Raw genomic sequence first — 24,748 nt, 5'->3', positions numbered from 1 at the left:
CTACATCCAGATAAGTTGCTGTGGTTTACTTTTCAGTTCAGATTTCTGTTTTGCTTTGCTATTTGGTTCGTATCGCTGGGGGTCTCTCTAAGGTTAATCACGGCCCAGGAAGAAGATGATAGGGCCTCCTCTATCGAGGCAATTACTCCGCTTCTAGACAAGAACCCTTCACCCTCCTGCTAGGTTAGGGCCTGGCTTCCTTCTCCCTGGAGAGGTGCTACTGTTCATTGTGTTTGCATTGTATACAAAAAATACTGTTGTATGTTCTTGGCATATTATTCTTTATCGCACATTCAGTAAAGTATTTATTGTTCAACTGTACTTGTGTAAAGGCCTCTCTATCACCAACGTCATAATTCACACCTGTCACCTCTCACACCAGTTTTACACCTGATTAATCTGCATACCAAATATTGCTGGACTAAAGATCATTCTACAAATCCTCCCAACCTGATATGTAGGGGTTGTCTATATGATACCTGGAGTTTAAATTAGATTTTCTGCTAAAAAAAATCCCTAAAGTTTTACGACATCTAGATGGTGTTAGACCATAAACTTCACTTGATGATTCTACTCATGTATGTTGGTCATGTTGCACATTGTAGGTGTTAATACTGAGAAAGCAGGAGTCTCTAGATAAAGATTGCTGCTCTTTAAAACTTAATTGTCTTTGACGAAGCCTTCTATAGTATACCTCACACGTATTCTAAATGCCATATTAAATCAAAGACGGTAATTTGAAATCCTGTTTTTTTAGAAGCTCCGTTGGATGCTGTAAAACTAAATAGACTCTATTTAAGCCATCAAAGATACATATTTAATATTATAATTGAAATAAAAACAATGTTTACAATTTGAAGACACCTTGATACTGCGGGAATCTTTCTTGGCGCCTGTCCCAGATCCGCGTAAGAACTCAGTGGGTGAGACATTGACTCTGAGGACAAACATGTAAATGACTTTCTGCTGAATAGCAGAGAATGTGGCAGAGATTTGCATAATAGTCAGTACATAGTACAATGGCTGTGTACTCGGTAAAAGGAAGGATAGGCGGATTATTCTCAAAGATCATTGTCTAAACTGGTACATTTTGTTTAATATATATCTATTTAGGGCTATAACTACAAAACAAAACTACTTTTACATCATGGGATAGAAGAAAGTGCCATATAGTATATATTTACATAATAGCGCATCTGAACCCCATAGCAACTGCTAAAGTTATACTTGTGCATGCTATCAATTTTGAATCCTTTCTTCTGTGGTTATTTCTGTTAAAAAACTCTGCTGATCTCTGTTCCATATAAGAAATCTTGGCTTTCCCCTTTTTTAAAGACATCACAGAAGGCGGCCATACTTATTAGTATACTGATACATACCACAAGTATGAGTATAGACACTACAGCATGCAGGCAGGCAATTTGCTATATAGAGAAACATGTCTTGGGTGAAATATACTGATGAACAACCACTCACATACCTACCACATATTGGGTGGGGCTATTTAGTATTATACTTGCACATAGATAAGATAGACAGGGTACCAGTCGTCATTTTTACTGTAGCAGGCTGGTTTTAAAATGCTTGGCAGGGAGTTCGGGGTCTTAGTACCAGTATGGTTCAAGCTGTTATGAGAACTCACCGGATGAATAGGTAACCTGATCAGGGCACCAAATAGTGGAGACACACAGTGTAAAGCCCACTGATTTTCTCTGCTCAGCAAGGACATCCAGTAATGGAGAGTGCCAGTAGTTCAAACCATATCACAACCAGGAGTGATGCTAATTGTGATATAGAGACTGGTGGGGCGTCCACCATTATGGCTACAGGTGTCTTCCATTTTTGTACCACTGTGATATCTCATTCAGGCCTTGAGTAGTTATAACTATATTCTAAGTTTCTCAGTCCCCCCTGCGTTTTGAATATTCACATTTAGAAAGGCAATTGTCTGATCTTACTCTGGACCAGAGTGAATAAGCCCCTTCCATTCTTCCTGCCCTTCTGGCTTCATTTGTCTGTTTAGTTTAGAATTAGGACGAGGATACCCAATTGTGTGACCATGTACTTGTTAATAAAGTTTAAGGAAAATCATTCAACTAGGAGCTGGTTTCTCACAGACACTCTGGCTCCAAGAATCAAATTAGGGAAAAATCTTTTAATAAGGATTATTGGTCATGTGAAGGTCCTAGCTTGATATGAATCATATTTTTGGAATCGAGCAGGCAAGCTGAATAAAACACATCCAAACTCATTGTGGTATGAGCCACAGAATACCCCCAAATGGTATATCCCCGTACTTGATTATAATTTATGTGTTTAATATCACTGAGTAAATAAAATCCTGACAAGAAATATGCCAGGCATATATTCCCGATCGAAGGATCTCCTGCAGAGATATGGCCGAAATGGGGAATTATTGTTTTTCACAGGTACATATGCATTTACCTCACCCTTCTCTGAATGACCTCACAGGGGGCGTGGGAGGTGTGTTCTGGGGAAACTTTAAAAACTGGCGGGTGAGAGAAACCAGGTGTCAGACCTTGGGAGATATGCCACAATGTAAGGACTTTCTCATTTGGTTCCAGTGATTCTGCACAATTACAACTTTGGGATGAACATTCCAAATCTCGTATCTTTATTTCCTTGTTTTATTTTAAGTACTGTGTATTGTGTATACCTGTAAACCTTATCTCCACTGTAACATCTTTTTCTGTATATTTTTGTATATATATAAATATTTAGCACTGTTAGTCTTTTTTAGAATAAATCTGCAATATATTAGTCAAACCTTGTCCGTTTTAAAACAAACCATAACTCCAAAGATTGTGTTAATAATTCATAAGTGTTGGTTCCAATTTACCTGGAAAACAAAAGCTGGTGGTGGCAGCCAGTGGGTGTGGGTATTGTAGATTGTGGGGGTCATTAGACTGGATCAGGTGGTAATTTGAGCTTTTATCCTGCATGTGTGCCAAAGCCTGGGAAAGCTGGGTACAAATCCGCCTGGATTCTAATGACTCCATGCTTGCAATTCTGCTAGAGTGATTGATCGAGACCCTGCTATGACGAGTGTTTGCAGCGGTGTGAGCATTTGGAATAGTCAATCTGTGGCAAATCGGTGATAGAAGCGGGATCGATCGGGGTCTCCCCATCTCTCTCTTCTCCCATCTGTGACACCAATCACATGAAAACAAGAAACAAAAAAGGCAACAAGCACTTAGGGAACAAACCAGAGGGCTTCACGATAGCAAGACATAAGAGAAGTCATTAAGACAGGGGTTTCCAGTTTATATAAGAACCCCTCAATCCAAGTTTTTCAGGTTAAGAAAATCACAGTGACATCTCAAATCTAATTATCCATTTATTAATGCAGTATAATAATTATGTATTAAAATATTTAAAAAACAAATGTTCAAGTAGCCTTTAAAAAAAACTGTCTGCTTAGTACCCTGTTTCCCTGAAAATAAGACATACCCTGAAAATAAGACATATGATGATTTTCCAGAATTTTTGAGGATGCAAAATGATTTTTCAGGCTTTTTGAGGATGCTTAAAATATAAGCCCTACTCCAAAATTAAGCCCTGCTAACAATCAATTTAAAAAGTCAATTTAATTAGTGTCCAGGCAGCTATACATGTAAAAAAGTTAAACCTTTTTGAACAAAAATTAATATAAGACACTGTCTTATTTTCAGGGAAACACATTAGCTGATATAGATATTCAGGCACATTGCTTGCCACTGAGCCTACTCCTAATATGATAGGACGACCGTGGGTTGATGTATATTTTGAGGTAATATCTACATCTTATTATATTACATTACACGTCCCTTAGTAGAATGTCTGCCCTTCTTTTTAAAGTTGAACAAGTCCCATCACACTTAATAATCTAGTCGCTTACCTTTGAACCCTCTCCAGCATTCCTAGAACGTTTTTACAATGTGAAGCCTGAATCCTCTACTTAGGATGTGGCCTTATAATGGATTTATAGAGGGGCTATATTACATTTGGATTATGGGATTAGTAGATTGTTTCTCTAAAATTACTGCTTCGTGTACAGGGATAGTTCCTGCTCTTAAATTGAATGGGATATCATTAGAATAAATAACATAAGCAACAAGGAAATACGTGACAAAGGCAGACACAATGATGGAATACTCTAGACTGCACTTTTGGGTATCGAACGTTGGAGAATGAAACCTCACAGTTATTACACCAATATTTAAGAAACAATAAGAAACAACAAGAGGCGAAGTTTACTTACTGTACTAATAAACTATCTACTTACTACGGTATGATTCACAATTGGGAAACAGTGACTCCCACTGATGATTTTCACTTAGCATGACTTCTTGTTAGTCATTAATGAGTTTTATAGGACATAGAGTAGCAGGAAATAGAAGATCATTTAAAGGGAATGTATAGACAATATGTTTTTTTACTAATTAAAAGCTGTTTTTCCAATGTGTTTCATTATCTGACCGTAGATTTTCTTATTCTATTGTCTGTATATGACTATGGGGGTCACCATCTTGCCTGAGCTGCAGTTAACATTTATGGGGACTTTTAAGAAAGCTTTACTCCAGAAAATTGGAGTAGAAAAGTCGCAAAATTTGAAACAAGTGCTGCTTGCGCAATAATTTTGCAACTTTTCAACTTTCTGCGCCAGACTTAGCACTTTCATGGAAAGTAGGTGTGACTTGTCTGGAGGGGCGTGGGCTTCCCGTACCAAAAAATGTATGCATAATTTATACCAGAAACTGACATAAATTATGCCAGAAATGTATGTCTGATCAGGACTGGGCATACATTTTGTTGATGTATAGAGTTGCGGAGATATGCTTAATACTTGTATTAAGTGCACCATGCGCTAGGGGAAATTTAGTAAATTTTCCCTTAAGGCCGCTATCACATATGCATTTACAAAATGCCGCGTCTAAAACCGTGGCGTTTTACCGTGTTTTTGTGCTGCATTTCCAGATGCATGTTACAGTGTTTAACAGCTTTTACTAATGCACCTCATCATTGTGATGGGTCTTGGGGTGGGATAACAAGCAATAAAACAGGTAGCGCTATAAAATCGCTAGTCTGGAAAAGTCCATTGAAATGAATAGAGGCATTGTACAGCGGTTTAATTTATATACATAGTATTGATGATTAAATTAATTTATGTAATAACTAATTTATGTAATAAATTAATGTAAGGGTTCGTTCACGCACAGCAGAATTGGTGCAGATTTTTTAAAGCAGAAAATAAGTGTCAAATTCCGCATTTCACCACTGGTGCAGATTTTAATGTTTATCCGCAACAGACTTTACCCCTGCACTTGAAAATGTGAAATCAGCTGCAGATCCATGTCAAAATCTGTACTAAGTGGTATGGATTTCAATGCAGATTTTAGCACAGATTCAGAGCAAAATCCACAGCGCTAAGTGTTCTGCAGAGGTTGGTACGGATTGCCACCAAAATCCGCTGAGTGTGAACATACACTTATAAAGTAATTTCTAGATAAATTATTAGAAATGAACCCTACACTATATAATCACCTTAACTAACTAAATAGTATAAGTGGTTTTAAGAGAAAGGGTTACTTTGGAGTTGAAGGGGTTGTACAGTTGTGAACTATTGAAGGCCAATTCTCAGGATTAGTCATCAATAGTAGATCAGCGTGTGAGCACTTTCCTTGTAGCATTACAAACTCACACAGTCCTGAACCCTACAGCACATTGGACTAGTGTCCACAAGGATAGAGTCTCTTACAGGTCCTGGATTATGGTTGGTGACATTTGCAGGTCCTTATTTTAGCTTGGTCTACAGCCTTTCATGGTGCACATGGCTCTTTGCCCCCAGGCATATGCTCAGGCAGACCTCAAACCCGTTCTCTGATTCATTTACGGACTGGTACTCATTGGGGCTGAGACCACCATAGTCTCAGGACTCTGTGCAGACAGCTTTCGCACTGCTCTCATCTGTTCTCACCGGCATCTTTGCATAGACCTCTCCTTCCATGTGCTGGTGCCCTACTTGTCTGTTCGGTCATCTTTGGCCACAGTTCAGTTACTGCAGCCTCAGTGACCGCTCTGACTGGTCCCCCTTAGCCTTCACTCTCAGTCTTCATCTGCACAGGCCCTTCTCACTGTCCCTTCTGGTCACTTGGGCCCTTGCTCTCCTGGCCCTTGGTCACTCTTAGACCTCTCCTACCCATTTTGGCCCTAGTGGTCAGCTTGAGTCATTTTTGACTCTTCCTGTACTCTCTGGGCCCTTTCTGGGCCATATAACTCACTGGCCCCCCGTTCTCATGGGTCTCCCTGCTGGGTACATGCAGAGGGCCCAATTACACTGGACCCTTGGCCATACCCCAATAGGGAGACACAACTGCACACATTTGGAAAATTAATTTGACAATTTGAGCTATACACTTAGGATGTGGCTAAAAATGTGCTTTACATGTTGCAAATTGGATCCATTTGGTTAAAAGTGGAAAAGATATAGGAAAATTAGGACGCTGTACTGCATCCCGTGGGTTCACATATTTACATCAGGCACACTCTGAGAAAATATTCAGGAATGAATATTGTGGTGATAACATTTTCTTGAAAAACCCACAGCTTCCTTATAAAGATATGTTTTCCTTTCAAATTCTTTACGTCGTTATCAGATATAATGAAAAAAGAGAAGGCTGCATGATTAAACGCATAATTGCTGGCTGGAAAGAAAATCACATTCCTCTGAGGCAAAAGAATCAAGGCGGCTGTGGAATGTGATATTACGCAAATTCATTGACTGAGCATTGTTCTTGTGCCCTACATTGTTTTACTTACGTCTACAAAGTAATTTTGGGTCAAGAATCGGGCCACTGGATGGTGCTAAAAGCAAGGAAGGTTTTTTTTTTCAGGGGGCTTCAATAGAAATTAAATTACTTTTTCTCAAAAATCACTAGCAACACTACAAGAACTTCTCAATACAGACACAGAAATGTCACATACTTAAGGTGCCCATAAACTTTTAACAACTGTTGGGCAAACAATCGTCGAACACACGAACCAAAAAAAAAAAAGCTCGGCACCCGGCGCCCCACATATAAAAATGCTGGAGTCTCCCATTGTAGTCAATGGGGTTCGTTACTCGAGTAGGTCTCTCGAATTTTACGAAAAGCTCGAATAACGAGGACCCGAGCATTTGGGTGCTCACTCATCTCTACATAAAACCTGAAATGTGCCTTCCATTCAGACAAAAAAAGGTCTCCGACACTATAGGCTACTGTTGATATGCCTATAAAGACATACTCACCTCACATAGGTGCATTGATTCAGATTTCCTCTTCTAGATAAAACTCCAAAATCACTTGGATCTACTGAAAAAAGGACAGTTATTAAAATGAAAGCTTTTGCAAGGAAAGTGTACTATAAATGACTGACCCTGTCAAGCTGTGAATCAGCCGGATCCACTAGAGCAGGAGGCCCTCCTACAGACCTCTCTCCCAATATGGCACATGGAGAGGTTATCTTTATGTGACAACCTTTTTATAACTTCCTTCATACACACTTAAAGGGTTTCTATTTAGAAATGAGTGAACGTACTCGTTTTGAGTAATTACTCGATCGAGCACCGCGATTTTCGAGTACTTCAGTACTCTGGTGAAAAGATTCAGGGGGCGCCGGGGGGGGGGGGGCGGGGGGAGGCGTGGTGGCGTGGGGGGTAGCAGCGGGGAACAGGGGGGAGCCCTCTCTCTCTCCCTCTCCCCCCCACTCCCCGCTGCAACCCCCCACTCACCCACGGTGCCCCACGAATCTTTTCACCCGAGTACGGAAGTACTCGAAAATCGCGGTACTCGGGCGAAAAAGGGGCATGGCCGAGTACGCTCGCTCATCTCTATTTCTATTCATCATGAGTAATGTTCATTAAAGTTTCGGTCTCCCCCTGTGAAGAGATATCATCAAACAGGAATTATGCTCACCGAACAAGTACTTTTTCAGAGAGCATAAAGCCAAGTAAATCTCAGATGGTCACAATGAGATCACATGACCCACTTGAGAAGGAATCTTCAGATACAAAGGCCAACTTTTCAGGGGCATAAGCGCATCTAAGTGGCGCATTTTCGCAATGGGCATTTTGTTTTTGTGCGCACCTGTGCGCATTTTACTGTATTTTTTGTTTGCATGCTCCCATGGATTTCAATGGGTACTTGAGTTAAATTAGTTTAATATGTGCTATGTCCGGGCAAATAAACATACTGCATATTTTTTTTGCGTAAATGACATGCATACGCTAAAAACAGCTCAAATCAATGGGTTCTATTCACTGTGTATTCCATGCGCAAATTTACACTGCGTAAATGTGTTTGTGTGAATAAGCCAAAAGGAATAACTAAACAGGATACAAAGTGATTTATATATACTGGATAAATAATTACATAATTAATGAAAAAAATTACCGGAGAAGCCCTTTAATATCTGCAAAAAAATTGCCCAACTATGGTATCTACTTAGAGGATACTAATGCAAGTTCTTGATGCATATTTGATCAAAGTAGTAAGCAAATCAGCCTCATCAAGGCGACCCTTATCTAGATGGGGACCTGCACTGACAGACTGTCCTCTCTTTGGGTGTAGGCTTTCAAATGCATCCCGAGAAAGTGGGATCCAGCTATATACAGTACTCTAGAAGACATGGGGCAGTTGGGGAAATATGGTGCACCACTCATGCACTTAGCAGATAGTTATGACTGTTTAATTTGCGATGGACCAAATATTCTTTTGACTAGTCCAGGCTTTACCAAGCTTTCTCTTCTATGTGCTTCTAGTAGAGATTGGTAATAACTACCGGTAGTTGGGCCATGATTACTGCTACATGCATAGTTGTCCCCTACTTTAGTCTGATTAGTTATGCAGTGATATGGGAACACAGAATGGATCATTGTATGACCAAGTGAATTTGTTATTGTGGTGCCTAGAAAATGTGGGTGACAGGAGCTGTAGTGGGCGTCATGGTTATTGTCACTTATTTACTGGCAGAGGCGTAACTTGAAGGTCCTGGGCCCCAGTGCAAAACCTGTAGCAGGGCCCCCAACTATAATGCTTTATTCATAGTACTGGGCTCCCTATATAGAGATGAGAGGCCTTATGGGCCCCCTAAGGCTTCTGGGCCCGGGTGCAACCGCATCCCCTGCACCCTCTATAGTTACGCCCCTGTTTACTGGTATTTTGTATTTTAGAGTACAGTCCTATATCTTTAAAAATATCAGCTTAGTTATTACCTACCCAGTAATATTATATGGTGTAAATCTGGCCTTTGGATATCTGTGTTAGAAATCTTCCAAAATGGTTTACAACATTTAGTCCATGCAAAATGTCATATAATTGTTTTGTGTTAGTGGAGACTTGTCTACATTCTTGGTGGTGATAAGTATTATTTAAGAATGTAACCTATCTTGAAATATGCTTCAGCCGTCAATCATTAAGGGCATTGTGAAGATCACTTGCATGCACATGTCAAACATAAAAGACGTGTACAAGTTTTCATCTTAACGACTTACGCACACAGCTATAGAAGATGCACAGATTCATAACTTGCATAAGCCCATCCACCTTTCTGCTGATGAAGAAAAGTGGCACTAGGTCAAAGAAACTTGCAGCTTTTAATAATGTCTTGGTCAATGCCAAAAGTTGTTCCATATGTAAAATGCAGAACAAACCAATCTCCAATGCAGAAGACTAAAGATTTAAAGGGAACCTGTCATGATCTTTGAGCCCCATAAGGCTCAAAGGACGAAGAACAGGGAGTCCGTGGAATGGTGTTTGATACTCACTGGGTGCCACAATCCAGCACTGTGTCACCATGAAGTTGCCGTACACACACAGATTGACTTTTGTCACCCCACTCGGTGTGTATCCTCTTCCATAGAGATGAATGGCAGAGCACAAGCACAGAGTGGGCTGAAAAAAGTTACTCTGTGTGTGCGGCAACTTTGAAGTAACAGCGCTGGAACAGAGTGTCCAGTGAGTATCAAACACCATTCCATGGACTTCCTGTTCCCTGACCTTTGAGTCCATGATATAGTTTAAGGGGCTCAAAAATCATGACGGGTTCTCTTTAAGTTGTTATATCGCCTGCCAAAGCTTTACTGTACGTATGATTATGCTGAATGTACAGTACAGTGCACAGATGGACTCAACCAGATGAGCAGCCATTGTATGACTACAGTATATCACATGACCAGATGAACATGATGTGGATGGTCATTGCCAAGTATAGATGTATCAATTCCTAACCTTTATGTAAACTTTGTTAAGGACACCAATTTCTTATTATATAAGTTTAATACTTTATCGCGACATGATGGCAAAACCATTGACAAGCTGCAAGCCACATCACAACCACTGGGTGGTCACACAGACTCATACAGCATAGACATCTCCTGAGAGAGTATCACAAAACCACGGTGTTATTTTACAATACAGGTCATCTTGCACCACACATGTCCGGATATGTCAAGTCAAAAGATAAGGTAAGGAAAGGCACATTTGATGTTGAGGTTTTGGAGCAAACAATCCTTTCTCCCCCTGTGGTCCCACATACTGTAAATGCATGGCAGAGTCTAGGGCTCCAGCCTCACATTTCATTTTCTTCTAATCCTCTTGCACCACTTGTCTCCTCTACCCACAAATCTAAATGACAGTGAGATAAGCCTTTATCCCCTTAACGACCAGGGTGTTTCGTACCTAAAGGACCAGACACTTTTTAGGGGTTTTACTTATGTGGTGGTTTCGCTGCCCTATTTTTTTTTTCTTCAGATACCAGATTCAGATGTTTTTCTTTTGATTACAGGGTGTATATGGTGACAGCTTTGGTTGATGTCGGCGATGCATCATTTTTTTTAATGTATATATTTTTATTTTATTTTTTTACTTACTCTTGGATTTTTTAAGACTTCTGGGGGTAATTCACATTGTCTTTTTTTTTTTCAATTTCACACTTTTCCACTGTAGTTAGGGCATCCATAGCAGCCCCAGTTACAGGAGAAAACATCCCCCTGTAATAACAGTAGTCACTAACAAAGCAGATCAGGGTCTGCTAGGGTCCTGCAGCTCTGCTATAACAGGGAAGACCCTTCAGTCTTGTGATTGCCTTGTCACATAGTGGAAGTAACACTTTTACTTTTTAATACATAGCACTCATTGAGCGCTATGTAGCTGGGAAAAGAGAGGGCAGAAGCTGTTAAAGACTGCTTCTCCCTTCTCCTCTGGATCCTCTACTGTGTCTGACAGCTGTGGACCCGATCTGCTCCTGCTTGATTGCAGGAGCAGAGGCTTTAATTCCATGCCATACATCTGCTAGTATATTTACCGTGCTTGGTCCTTAAGGGGTTAAGAGGTTCTAATAGATGATAGGGCCAATGCACTTCTTCACTATATGGAATTTGCACCCCAAGTTTTAATTGCATTACAGTCTAAATAGGGTGGCTCAATCCACACGATGTAGAATTGCACAGAACCCTATTTACAAAGGCAATTAATATGTAGGAAGCTATTGAGTCCCTAGATTGGTCAGAGCTCGTGATAGCAGACATTCATCTATAGCTCTGTTGTGAATTAGTGTATGTACTGCATTAATTTCAAAACATGTGGAATTGGTTTATTGGATAAAAGTTCATACAAGTTCATAAAATCTGACATATAATTCAGTGAAATGCAGTCTGACCTGCTGATCCACTTCTCACAAGTCAGTCTACAAAGGACTTGAATGGACTGGAGAAGACTATTAGACAGGATTACTGTCTGCCTTGGGGTGACAGGTCTTTATCAAATACCTGGAAAATGCATCTGGTTAGCAAGCAGGTTTTATTCTACAGAACACAGCTAAAGGTCAGTATATCAGTACGTCATCGATACTCAGGGCAACTTTTTTAAAAGAAAACTATCTCATATTAAAGGGAACCTGTCACCTCCTATGAGTTACGGTGCTTAATAGGATAGGGATAGTGAAGTGCGGGGCCGATTTCCAGGGGTCACACACATAACGGGGAACCAGATAGGTGTAAGAAGTACATCCCCGAACTCCACATTCCCTGTTGTATAAGCACCACAAACTAGTGGTGCTTATAGAAGGCGACAGGTTCCCTTTAATATGGGATAGTTTTAACATTTGGAAACAGATATGTGTGTGAAAAACAAAGTCAATTACATTTAAGTGACAAAATGATTTAGATTTGTGAGGACCAATTATTTCTATCTGTCTGTCACATCAGTAGAAAAAAATACCATTGCAATTTAGTGCATAGTCAGCTATTTACAGTTAAAAGGGTATTCCCATCTTGTACTTTTCATGGCATACAGGAAATCTAAAATTCTTATAGATGCAGGTCCTACTTCTGAGATCCGCATGCGGTAACCAGCATGGTCAAAAAACTAGGATAACAGGCAAGCGGGCAATCTTTCTGCAACCCCTAAGTTACAAAGCAGTGTAGCTCACTGTGATATGGTATTACCATAACTCCCATTCACTTCTATGGGAGTTAAGGAAAACCAGTGCAGCATGCTCAGCTGTTTTCATATTCCTAGCCACCCTGGCCGTGGTGTACAGATGAGTATTGTCATCTTGGCCATGGTGGGCTGAGATGAGAAATACCTCTTTAATCCAGTATACTCTTGCCTCACTAAAAACCCCTAAAATACATCTGATAAATCTCCCCAAGTTTGTTTTTTTGAAGATAGATAGACAGAGAATAGTGGATAGTGAATTGATAGAGAATTAGTGAAGAAGAAATCCTGTTTTCTCTGTATAGTATATACAAAACATGATCGACCACCTCAGAGATAACTGGAAATTAGTCACACAGTCTGGAGCCGGGAAAACTGGTGACAAATGCAGGATACAAGTCACATAATGGCCTGATTCTGTGTTTAAATAAAAAAAAAATCTTGTTATTTTTAGAACGCCAACTTATTCCGCAGCGCTTTCAGGTAATTTTTAATTATTACACCCCAACAAGTTGGGTACTTATTTTACCGACCTCTGAAGAATGGAAGGCTGAGTCAACCTTGAGCCGGCTACCTAAATTATGCAGGGATTGAACCTTCAGGTCGTGAGTGAGAGTTTAGGATGGCATTTCTGCAGTGTTAACACTCAGCGCCATGTAAGGCTCTATTCCACCTGTTCATACATCTGGCAGCTTATTCTGAAAAGTTATCTAAAAGTGCAGGTACGCTTTAACACTTTGCTTACTGAACTGATTTATTGTGACTATCCGATACAACTTTCCTTGTTTTCTGACCTCACAAACTCACACACAGACATGCCCAGCACGACTCAGCAGTCCACACCTGTGTATCATTATATTTGGGAAGTAGCGAAATATGGATCTGCAAAAGTAACGCTTCAAGTGACCAGACAACCTAACAATTTCTTTTTCCAGATTTAATGCTTTTTGTTCAAATTTTTGAAAACAGTATTGATCTTTCTTCATATTTTTTACATCTTCCTCAGCATGTACCTAGTTGGCCTAATGTGTCAGATATAGTGAATGCGATCTTGGCTGCACAATTCTTTTACACCACAACTACAATGGCAGATGTCATTAATTCCCCTAGTTATGAATAAGGCACATGGAAGCATATGTATAAGTTATCTGCATTCTCATGAAGTGCGGAGATGAAGTCATAGCATTATGGCTCAGACACTAGTTAGGGAGTGGTGTTTAGTTTATATACAAAGCTTGATTGCAAACTTCACCACAAGCCATTATCAGTCTCCTAAATGCATTTTCCGTTATTCTTCTATGTGGTTTTCATGCATCCTGTACAGTTTGCACATCTCTGAGTTTTCCCTCAAATGTAAGGAACATCTGGATAAGACTGTCTTAGTTTTGCATAAAATATTTACTTTGATCACATAATCTACAGATAGTCCCAAACAAATAAAAGTGACTGATGACTACTGTGCTATGCTTGTAAAGGGGATGCGAAAAAGTTAACACCAATTAAATAGCCACTTGTTATTGCTGACGGTGTGCTTGTAGAGATGACGTGATATAAAAGAGTTAGCTGGAGAAGTAATGTAAATGCCAATGTTTAGGGAAGGAAGTAATGTGAACGCTAATGTTTGATAGAAGAAATGCCATAGCAAATTGTTGCAAAGATACTAAGGGTTTATTGTGCAATTCTATTGTCAAATGGAGAATGTTATAAGGAGTCCAGGACCAATGTTTAATGTATGAAGGCCAAGGTTTAGTTTAGAAATGCAATGTTGATAGTGTGTGCATAGTTGTTAGGGCCTATGACACATTGCAAGACTTTAGTATGTAGATGCTCATGTGAATTATATGACTGCATGGGTATACACTGTAGCATATGGTAAAAGTGTATAATGCCACTGATTTATGTAGAGATGATAGAGCTGTGAGTGATGCAACTGACTGATGCTTATTAGAAACTATGCAATAACGACTGATGGTTACTATATAGACTAACAGTAGTTTCTAACCAGGCAGTTAATTAAACATGATAGTCTCTGTTGTGGCCTGTGTGGATGGTGTATGATTTGGTCCCTAACCCAACCATGGTGGTCATGTTTTTGGTGCTCTTCAAAGGCTATTATACTGGGTGAAAGCATCTTATGGATGAAGCAGAGGTCACATTTAGCCTCATAGGGTGGTGTCTGTGGAGGTATAAGAAGTGGGGTGTGACGTGCGGTTGGGGTTTTCCTACATTGGTGAGATGCACAAGAATGTGTGTGAGGACCAACCAGAAGATGGATGTGGGCTACAGTCCTGTGCCATGAGAGATGTACCAGATGCCTGATGAGGAAGAGGCTGGGGGCAGATTGAGAGTCCGACCTAAAGAAATTCCTGGAGCCTCCTGTCTTTAGGAAGAAAGTGCCTGGACAGCTTGGACAGTTGTAGCTGTTTGTGGACCTGTTGGATTGCCTAGTCCAAGAGAGAGAGAGAGACTAGCATCGTAAAGACTGTGAGGGTCAACCAGTCAGAGATGAGTTGAGGGTCTACGAGGTGCACAAGACCAGATAATTAACCAAAAAGACTAAAGGTACTATTACACAGGATGACTGTGAGGCACATAAGTGCCCGATAGCCATACCACAGACTACCACCCGACTGTTGCTCCTGTACTTTACACAGGAGCAATAGTCGTTCTCTCAATGGAGGAAAAGCAGGCCGGAGATTGTTACGACCCACCTGCTGTTTACATGGCCTGACCGTCGCAGATTTTTTTTTTTTTCAGTAAAAGCCATGTAATTCCAACAAGTTATCGATTTCTCGCTAATTGCCTTGGCGGCAGCCGAGTGTACACAGATCGACTATTGCCCAAATTTGGTGTTTCCAACAATAATTCAGGAGGTAATTGCCCCGTTTAAAGGTACCTTGAGTAACTAAAGAGACTTTGCTGCTAAAGAAATTGTATATACAAGCATCTGGGAATATTAAGCAACTGAGAATACAAATAACCATGTTGTATCCCACATGGGCGGTGATGTTGAGAGTGTATTGAAAGTACTGAATAGAGAGTTGATGTGTATATGTAAAGGAACTGTAATAATATGGCATTTATTGTGTAGTTATGAGACTGGACTTCATTCTGCAAAGGCAGAGATTCCAAGGACTGTGTTGCAGAATGTTCCAGATTACATGGCCAGAGTACTCAAAACTGCTACAATGTTCTGCCATCTATATACCATTTAAATTGGTCATCCTGTTGAAACGCGTAAGATTTGAAGTGCTTGTACCATTTATCTATATATATAAAGACGAAAGCCCTCACTGACTCACTGACTCACTGACTGTCGCCAAAAGTTCTCCAACTTCCCGATATCCCAGAAACATGAAATTTGGCACAAGCATAGATTATCTCCAAAATAGGAAAAGTAATTAGGTCCCAACTCGATTATTCAATTCTAGCGCAAAAGAATTGGCGTCGAAATTTAACGTACATAATCTAAATCTCTCGCTTCCCAATGTCATAGAAACTTAAAATTTGGCACGGGTATTGATTATGTCATAAATAGGAAAAACTAATGGGTCCCAACTCAATTATTCAATTCTATGCGCAAAAGAATTAGCATCCAAATTTTACGTACGGAATGTATTTTTCTCACTTTCCGGTGTCATAGAAACGTGAAATTTGGCAAGAGCATTGATTATGTCATAAATAGGAAAAGCTAATGGGTCCCAAGTCGATTGTTCAATTCTAAGCGCAAAAGAATTAGCGTCCACATTTTACGTTTGAAATCTAATTCTCTCACTTCCCGGTGTCATAGAAACTCGAAATTCGGCAAGAGCATTGATTATGTCATAAATAGGAAAAACTAATGGGTCCCAACTCAATTATTCAATTCTATGTGCAAAAGAATTAGCGTCCAAATTTTACGTATGGAATGTAATTTTCTCACTTTCCGGTGTCATAGAAACGTGAAATTTGGCACGAGCATTGATTATGTCATAAATAGGAAAAGCTAATGGGTCCCAAGTCGATTGTTCAATTCTATGCGCAAAAGAATTAGCGTCCAAATTTTACATATGGGATGTATTTTTCTCACTTTCCGGTGTCATAGAAACGTGATATTTGGCACGGGCATTGATTATGTCATAAATAGGAAAAACTAATGGGTCCCAACTCGATTGTTCAATTCTAAGCGCAAAAGAATTAGCGTCCACATTTTACGTTTGGAATCTAATTTTCTCACTTTCCGGTGTCATAGAAACGTGAAATTTGGCACGGGCATTGACTATGTCATAAATAGGAAAAGTTAATGGGTCCCAACTCGATTATTCAATTCTAAGTGCAAAAGAATTAGCGTCCAAATTCTACGTATGGAATCTAATTCTCTCACTTCCTTATGTCATTTTATATAAAGAAAACGTCGAATGGTTACCTCCACGTGGTGTTTCCTGGGTAACGCAGAGAACTATGCAAAATGGTGAACATATTTTTTTCCTCAGTATCTCTAAAGTAACCACGACTTCATAAGATTTTCCGTGTAAACACAAGATAAACACCAGTACCAAATTAACTCGGGCGAAGCCGGGTATATCAGCTAGTTCTTGTATATTACTTAAAGGAGATGTCTCGAGGAAGCAGTTAATTTTTTTTTTTGCCCAGTCCCCCCCATTAAACATACATTACAAAGCCCCCCTGTAAATGACATTTCTAGCTGGTTCGTACTTACCGTTCCAGCGTTTCAGCAACTTATAAAAGTTTCCTCAAGATGGCCGCCGGCTCTTTCCCCGTCGCTCGCTGCAGCCCGACGTGCGCGCTCCCGAGACGCCGCCAGCTGTGTCTCCATGGCAACCGGACGCATCGCAGCCGCCGACCAGACGCCCCGCAGCCGCCGACCAGACAGCAGGTAACCGGCGCTAGCCCCCGGCTCCCCAGCGCTAGACCCTCAGCCCAGGTGAAGGCCCCGGAGCCCAGCGCTAGGTTCCGGAGCCCAGCGCTAGTTCCCCCGGCCTAGCGGCAGCCCCCCCCGGCCTAGCGACAGCCCCCCCGGCGCAGCGGCAGCCCCCCCCCCGGCCTAGCGACAGCCCCCCCATCACAGCGACAGCCCCCCCGGCGCAGCGGCAGCCCCCCCCGGCCTAGCGACAGCCCCCCCATCACAGCGGCAGCCCCCCCGGCCTAGCGACAGCCCCCCCGGCGCAGCGGCAGCCCCCCCCGGCCTAGCGACAGCCCCCCCATCACAGCGGCAGCCCCCCCGGCCTAGCGACAGCCCCCCCGGCGCAGCGGCAGCCCCCCCCGGCGCAGCGGCAGCCCCCCCCGGCGCAGCGACAGCCCCCCCGGCGCAGCCCGGCGCAGCCCGGCGCAGCGGCAGCCCCCCCCGACCCATCACTTACCTGGGAGGCTTCTCGGGGCTGCTGGGCTGGGCTGGGCTTCTCCGCTGGGCAGCTCCAGTTTCTGCACCTTCCTCTAACAGAGGATGGTGCAGAATGGCCGCTTCAGCGCGCTCCCGAGCAGTGACAGCTCGTCTGCGCATGCGCAGAAGAGCTGTAGCGGGGAGCACACTGAAGCGGCTCGTGCTGAATGGAGAAGACCGGACTGCGCAAGCGCGTCTAAAAAAGCAAGCTGCCAGCGAATTTAGACGGAACCATGGAGACGGGGACGCTAGCAACGGAGCAGGTAAGTGGAATAACTTCTGTATGGCTCATATTTAATGCACAATGTACATTACAAAGTGCATTAATATGGCCATACGGAAGTGTATAACCCCACTTGGTTTCGCGAGACCACCCCTTTAAAGTGGCCATACTGTTAATACTGTATACAACTAAAAGTGACTGAACTGCTATTCAGCTGCCAGGTAAAGATGATTATAACTTGTTGCATTATCTGCTTCGTCTCTTACAACTCCTGCATGGTGCGACCCCGCACCCCCCATCCTCATGTATAACACATTGTAGGCCATGTTTAAATGTGTATGTACCAAACTTCTGTGACTACAACTAGCCAATACTTAATAACTACTACAGTGACATTCTTATAATCAACTATTACCTAGGAGTTAATTAGTTTAATCTACTTTTGGCAGAGTTTAGATGTAATGACCACGTTATGCTTATACTTGAGAAAATGCATTCATATCAGCAATGTGTTAAGGAGATTATATGTTATTATGACTAAGCACTTCTCTAATAGGAGTATTACCGTATGTGTAGTCCATTCATTCAAGTTACTTTCCTTCAACGTGTCATTTATTATAATTTTTAATTAGAAAGCCTTTCATACTTTCTAACAAGTGATTTCCTAGTATTAAGGTTGGTTCACATACAGCATCTTCCTGTTTTTGCAGTGTTTCGGCAGCAAAAAACCGCTGCAGTCAGATGTTAGCTGTTGGTCAATAGGAAGCTAGGAAGCATATTACACACATTTTTGTAGCATTTTTCCTTACCTGTCTTACATTTTTTGGGGCCCATGGCTATTTTTCCCAAAATGCTGCATGTTCTAGGATTGGTGTTTATTTCAGTGTTTTTTTCATAGATTTCTCTTTAGGAAAAAAAGGCTTGAAAAAAACATGCATCTATAACTAAATGTCAACCAGAAAACTCTTTTCAAGCATAGTAACATAGTATGCTAGGCTGAAAAAACATAATGTCCATCCAGTTAAGCCTCTTCCCTTGTTGATCCAGAGGAAGGGAAAAATCCCAATGAGGCAGAAGCCAATTTACCCCTTTTTGGGGGGAAAAATCCCTTCCCAACTCCATAATGGCAGTGAGAATAATCCCTGGATCACTGTTTGAAAGTTCCTACCTGACTCCAAGTCCGGCAGTCAGAAGACACCCGGATGTGGTTTTTGAGGTGGAATTCACTGTGGAAAATTCCTCGTCAAATTCCACCATGGGAATATACCATTAGAGGCAAAAGCCACACGGAAAATTTCACACCGGATTCCGCTGTATGAACATAGTAGGGTGGGTCGCTACTCATGGGCTCATGCTGTGTGTTTGCCCCTCCAACTAAAATTTGCTAGCCAGTCCCTGCATAGATCCATATGGTTTTTTGTGTCTTTTAGCAAAGGATATGTGAAATATGGAGAGTACAGGGATGGTGATATGTGCTGTCCAGCTTTTTGCATTCCCATTGACTTAAATAGGTGAGTTTATTCCGCGTTTCGGCCCAGAATAACATGATGTTCTCACATGGGCCATGTGTCTGTGTGAAAAAATGAATGTGTGACTTGGTACACTGGCTACTATCGGTCCTTGTGCTGTCTGAGTCTAGTCCATTGTAGCCTTGGACAGCACAGAGATACAAAAGACGCTTGTGTGAATTAGCCCTTAGTGTTGTAACCTATAATAGATACAGCCTACTTGTTCTATCCCAGCCAGACAGTACTTAAATAAGGAGTATAAAATCGTAACATGCTCCAAGAGATTATACATGATGAAGATATTCTTACTTAGAAGCATTGCCTCTATGGGAGAATATCTTCATAGCACAGTGCCACATGGAAGCGCCATACAGCAGTATACAGAATGCCTACAGCTCCACAGTTCACAGCTTTAGGCCTGTTATGCCATTGTTCAAGCTCTGTGCACCTGACTATATGTATATACCTACACACATATATATGGACTCAACTATCCAATGCACTCTAAAGGCCAATGAGAGTGGAGATGGATCCACCAAATGTTTATTGAGCGAAGCTGAACTGCAGGAACCCAAGAAGATACAACTCCAGATCCAACACCGCACCCCATCACTGCTGTACAAGTAATATTACCCAATTCGTATTGCGCAATGCTGAAGTAAACAGCAAACCCTTTGTTCTTATGCTTATTAATAAGGACTCATTTGCTCACGACTTCATACACGTTTGCATTTGCTGCCAAAAATAACAGAAAAGCAAAATACCTTTATTCCCATGGATGAAACCAACAAATTACACTATAAATTACACAATGTCCCACAATTATGGACAATAAATCAATTTGGTCGAAACTATGAAGGAATACATGGCCTACTGCGGGATTTACACTATTGCGTGTTATGTAAAAAAATAACGTGTCCCCATTTGCACTACACCATATATGTATATTGCCTCACTGCTTGGAATATAATGCACGGGTGGAGCAATCATTATCACACACTTTTTTATGCTGTCAAGTATTTTAGTATTACTGTTCCGGGGCTTAAATGGGTTGTCTGGTTACTGGACAGCATCCCTTTAGTAGGGGTGTCTGTAGTAAAATAATAAACCGAGCAATACTTACCTCTCTGTGGGCTATGGGTTTTTGCTATTGGATGGACGATTCTGATCCATGAATAGGACCAATTTTTCCATAGGTGTGTATGTGCGAATAGCCCCGTTTACTTTAATGGGTCCGTGTGCAGTCAGTTACACACATGAGCAGCACACGGACCAAAAATAAGCCCATGTGAATCAGCCCTAAACATCTCGATCAATTACCCATCTCAACTAATCAAATGCAGGTAACTCACAGTGTCACGTCTTTCATAATGACAGCAAACCGTCTTCAAAGGGGTTTTCCAAGCAATGGTGTGGCCTTCGGACAGGCCATTATTGCGCATGTATTTAAAGACTAAACCATGATGACAATGGTTAATTAATATATTTGCACATGAAAATTAGGTCACGTCTAAACTAAATAGCTCTAATATTGGTAATACCTTTTAATCATGCATCTGTTACTTTGTTGCCAACTTCTAAATCCTCTCTCATACCCGGCTTTGTTATGTCTCTTAGGGCTCCTTCACACGAGTGTATGCATTTTTACATTCGCACGTCCGCGCCGTAAATTTGCATGAATAGACCATTTTCGGCAATGAGGGCAGAGATAATTAGCGCTTCTCGTCCATTCACACGGGGTGCAATGTTTTCGCGAAAAAATACGTTGACGCTCGGAAAACCCTTGCTTGGCTTATGCACGGTAAATTCGCCCACGTGAACGAATGCAGTGGAAACCCATGGCTCAGATGGTCGCATATATTAGCCTGGTGTGAAAACACGGCGACATAGGCGCGTATATGCACTCGTGTGAATAAAGCCTTATACTTTGGCGCTCAAAACTGTATAAAATACTAACTATAGAATTTGTGCTGTATGACAACAATAATGAATGGTGATGAATGGGGCTGAAAGATTTTTATAGCTTCTTACAGTCTGTAGGAAGAGTGGGGTCACGTCCGCGCGGCACGAGAGCAGCCCGCCCAGCACAGACACGGGGCAGCATTCACACTGAAATGCAGAAAGCACACACGATACTATGCTGAAACAGACTGCACCACGCCAGGCAAAAGTAGATGGAGAAACCTGTCCCTTACAAATCAGGGCAATGGGGAACCTCTGCCTAAAAGCGGGGTAGGCGTCTTAATAAGGCTTCTGGAGAGATGCACTAAACATGGCAAGGAAACTGTGTAAAGACTTGCAAAAGGAAAGAAAACCCGCACTTAACTGAATGTGGAAAGCTTTCATCCAGGATAGAGGTTGCACCCTGCTCCAACTACCTCTCCAACTGAACTGAAGGAAGCTGCAAATGGCAATCGCAGACAGACATAAATCATGACTGACAAATGCCCAAAACACTCACCAAGCATTCCAGCATGTATAGATAGATGGAATTGAAGTGAATGGAGCTGCAGATCATCTGTGAGACTTCCGCTCCATTCACTGTTTGGGACCCCATTTTCAGGATCAGTGGGGGTCCTTTGGATCGAGGATAACTTTAGAAGTTGTCACAACCCTTTAAAGGGATGCAATCAGAAGAGTGCAATCAGAAAAAGACCTATTCCTTAAATCAATTTTTTATGTTAAACATTTTTCTCTAAATTTTTCATGATTTTTAAGAAAACTTTTTGAAGTCACAGTGTATATTTAAACAAAAAATCCTAATTCCTTCTGTGACCACTAAACCTAGTAATAATTAGAGATGAGCGAGCACCAAAATGCTCGGGTGCTCGTTACTCGAGACGAATTTTTCGTGATGCTCGAGGGTTCGTTTCGAGTAACGAACTCCATTGAAGTCAATGGGCGACTCGAGCATTTTTGTATATCGCCGATGCTCGCTAAGGTTTTCATTTGTGAAAATCGGGGCAATTCAAGAAAGTGATGGGAACGACACAGAAACGGATAGGGCAGGCGAGGGGCTACATGTTGGGCTGCATCTCAAGTTCCCAGGTCCCACTATTAAGCCACAATAGCGGCAAAAGTGTCCCCCCCCCTCCCAACAATTTTTACTTCTGAAAAGCCCTCATTAACAATGCATACCTTAGCTAAGCACCACACTACCTCCAACAAAGCACAATCACTGCCTGCATGACACTCCGCTGCCACTTCTCCTGGGTTACATGCTGCCAATTCCCCCCCACGACCCAGTGTCCACAGCGCACACCAAACTGTCCCTGCCCAGCCTTCAGCTGCCCTCATGCCACGCCACCCTCATGTCTATTTATAAGTGCGTCTGCCACAGGAAAAGCAGGCACACACTGCAGAGGGTTGGCACGGCTAGGCAGCGACCCTCTTTAAAAGGGGCGGGGCGATAGCCCACAATGCTGTACAGAAGCAATGAGAAATCCAATCCTGTGCCACCTCCATCTGAAGCTGCACACGTGGGCATAGCAATGGGGAACCTATGTGCCACACACTATTCATTCTGTCAAGGTGTCTGCACGCCCCAGTCAGACCGCGTTTTTTTATAAATAGTCACAGGCAGGTACAACTCTGCAATGGGAATTCCGTGTGCACCCACAGCATGGGTGGCTCCCTGGAACCCACCCGCTGTACATAAATGTATCCCATTGCAGTGCCCATCACAGCTGAGGTAGTAATGTCGTGCTTAATGCAGGTGGTCTTCGGCCCACACTGCATGCCCCAGTCAGACTGGGGTTCTTTAGAAGTGGAAACAGATGCATTTACAACTCCCTGTGGACCAACAGCATGGGTGGGTGCCAGGAAGCCACCGGCGGTACATAAAAATATCCCATTGCAGTGCCCATCACAGCTGAGGTAGTAATGTCATGTTTAATGCAGGTGGGCTTCGGCCCACACTGCATGCCCCAGTCAGACTGGGGTTCTTTAGAAGAGGAAACAGATCCATTTACAACTCCCTGTGGACCGACAGCATGGGTGGCTCCCTGGAACCCACCGGCGGTACATAAAAATATCCCATTGCATTGCCCAACACAGCTGAGGTAGTAATGTCGTGCTTAATGCAGGTGGGCTTCGGCCCACACTGCATGCCCCAGTCAGACTGGGGTTCTTTAGAAGAGGAAACAGATGCATTTACAACTCCCTGTGGACCGACAGCATGGGTGGGTGCCAGGAAGCCACCGGCGGTACATAAAAATATCCCATTGCATTGCCCAACACAGCGGATGTAACGTCAGCTGTAATGCAGGTGGGCTAAAAATTCATTTGATTACACTGTAGGCGAGGGCCCACAAAAATTGCTGTATCAACAGTACTAATGTACATCAGAAAAATTGGCCATGGCCAACCAAGAGGGCAGGTGAAACCCATTAATCGCTTTGGTTAATGTGGCTTAATTTGTAACTAGGCCAGGAGGCAGCCCAGTTAAAATAAAAATTGGTTGAGGTGAAAGTTTCAACGCTTTAATGAGCATTGAAACGTATAAAAATTGTTTAGAAAAATTATATGACTGAGCCTTGTGGGCCTAAGAAAAATTGCCCGATCGGCGTGATTATGTGAGGTTTCAGGAGGAGGAGCAGGAGGAGGAGGAGGAATATTATACACAGATTGATGAAGCGAAAAGGTCCCCGTTTTTGATGGGGATACAGAACGATGCTTCCATCCGCGGGTGCAGCCTACGTATTGTTTAGGTATCTCTGCTGTCCGCTGGTGGAGAAGAGAAGTCTGCGGAAATCCAGGCTTTGTTCATCTTGATGAGTGTTAGCCTGTCGGCACTGTCGGTTGACAGGCGGGTACGCTTATCTGTGATGATTCCCCCAGCCGCACTAAACACCCTCTCTGACAAGACGCTAGCCGCAGGACAAGCAAGCACCTCCAGGGCATACAGCGCGAGTTCAGGCCACGTGTCCAGCTTCGACACCCAGTAGTTGTAGGGGGCAGAGGCGTCACGGAGGACGGTCGTGTGATCGGCTACGTACTCCCTCACCATCCTTTTACAGTGCTCCCGCCGACTCAGCCGTGACTGGAGAGCGGTGACACAGTCTTGCTGGGGAGCCAGAAAGCTGTCAAGGGCCTTAAAGAGTGTTGGCCTGTCTGTGCTGTACATCCTGCCTGATCTCCGCGCCTCCCCTGCTACCTGGCC

The 24,748-nt window shown here is 42.4% G+C and overlaps 1 long non-coding RNA gene across 2 annotated transcripts in view; it reads right to left on the bottom strand.

Moving 5' to 3' along the window:
- LOC136577496 (uncharacterized) overlaps nt 1-21,966 on the bottom strand; it is an 89,661-nt gene extending 67,695 nt beyond the window's left edge. The window contains exons 1-3 of one of the 2 annotated variants that reach the window (XR_010786497.1): nt 21,914-21,966; nt 7,289-7,352; nt 2,861-3,165 (exon numbers count right to left, since the gene is read on the bottom strand). This is a non-coding gene — a long non-coding RNA (uncharacterized lncRNA). Of the gene's footprint in view, nt 1-2,860; nt 3,166-7,288; nt 7,353-21,618; nt 21,637-21,913 lie in introns of those variants that run through there. The other variant, XR_010786498.1, reaches the window with a different exon arrangement.
- Nucleotides 21,967-24,748: the final 2,782 nt, after the last annotated feature.

Source organism: Eleutherodactylus coqui, chromosome 8 (assembly GCF_035609145.1).
Source record: "Eleutherodactylus coqui strain aEleCoq1 chromosome 8, aEleCoq1.hap1, whole genome shotgun sequence".
In the NCBI taxonomy this organism is placed as follows: Eukaryota; Metazoa; Chordata; class Amphibia; order Anura; family Eleutherodactylidae; genus Eleutherodactylus; species Eleutherodactylus coqui.
The sequence above is the reverse complement of the archived record's forward strand: the minus strand, read 5'-3'. Positions and strand labels throughout refer to the sequence as shown.